Source organism: Limulus polyphemus, unplaced genomic scaffold, assembly GCF_000517525.1.
Source record: "Limulus polyphemus unplaced genomic scaffold, Limulus_polyphemus-2.1.2 Scaffold2528, whole genome shotgun sequence".
Classification (NCBI taxonomy): domain Eukaryota; kingdom Metazoa; phylum Arthropoda; class Merostomata; order Xiphosura; family Limulidae; genus Limulus; species Limulus polyphemus.
Genome location: NW_013668138.1, coordinates 2,535 through 3,812, shown reverse-complemented (window position 1 = coordinate 3,812; position 1,278 = coordinate 2,535). Strand labels below are relative to the sequence as shown.

Here is a 1,278-nt window from a genome sequence, read left to right as displayed (position 1 = left end):
CTAAATTTTTTTTTTTTCTACAGTTTCTTCACTGTAGTTTATGGTCAAGAAACTTAACTTTATTTTGTTTATTTTTTCTTGCTTTTTCTCACAGTCGAATATGATCTTGGAATTTTGTGTCATGACTTTAGCTACAGTTAGCATTACTTTGATTGTTGTGACACAGGCTTCAGGTATGGGGATCTCAGCTGGGGATTTTTCAGTCATCATATGCAGGGAGTTTTAATTTTACATGTCTTGTCCCTCTTTTCCCGACATTATCCAGGATTTTCCTGTCCCTGTAGTGCGTATTCAGGATTGGGAGGATTTTGATAATTCCTTTTTTCAATTCCTGTACCTCTCCTGTGTACCTCCATTGACCCCCCCCACACACACACACACACTTCCTTTTAGCCCACCTGAATGGGACCTCAGTGTTGTTCTCCATGCTCTTACCTTACCTCTATTTGAACATTTGACTTCTTGTTCTTCATACCATCCACCATTTAAAACTTATTTCCTTCTCTTTGGCTTTAGCTGTCAATGTTCTTGTGTGTATGCCATCAATTCTTCTGACATTTTGTTCCATTGCTCCTGTATCAGGCTTTTCTCCCTAAAATGTCTGCACCCTCGTATGAAGTTGAGGGTGCATTCACCCTATATCTCTTCTTTCCATTTCTCACCTTTATTATCATTCAGACCTCAGTTGCCTACTCTGTCCATTGTTATTTGGACTGCACTTCTTCCTTTCATGGTTCAGATCCTGCCTCTTCATTCCATGAAATTCTTCATCTACTTGTGATCTTTCTCTTTTTACTCTCAGTGGATGAATCTGACAGCTTATCTGTTTAGCATATTTTTCTTTGGATGGAGATGCATTTCAGCCCTTCAAGATGTCCTCCCATTAAATTCATCACCCAACTCTCTCATTGTCTGCTCACTTTTTGTTGTCTGTTGGAGGAGATTGTTTAGGCTGGTATGTGGAAGACCCCCTCATATCTTTGTTGCACATTGTCTTCATCATCTGGCCATTTCTTCCTTACTGGGCTATAGACTGCTTCTGGTTGCTACTTCACACATCTCTGAATGGGTAAGTCTTTTTTGTTTTATCTTACCCTCTTTTTTTACAGAGCTCTCAAGTTTTTTATAGGATCGCATTCCCTGTCAAGTGTTGCCTGCCTGGGTATACTTAACCAAAATCTGCACAGTATAGGGCTGTTTTAGCCTGATGTGGTGCTCAACCATGAGGTGGAGTGTTTCACAAAACCACTCAAATTATCCTCACATTGCTCACTTTCC

The 1,278-nt window shown here is 40.0% G+C and overlaps 1 protein-coding gene across 1 annotated transcript in view; it reads left to right on the top strand.

Annotated features, from left to right (window-relative positions):
• LOC111087717 overlaps positions 1-1,278 on the top strand; it is a 6,809-nt gene that overhangs the window by 3,059 nt on the left and 2,472 nt on the right. The window lies entirely within an intron of this gene.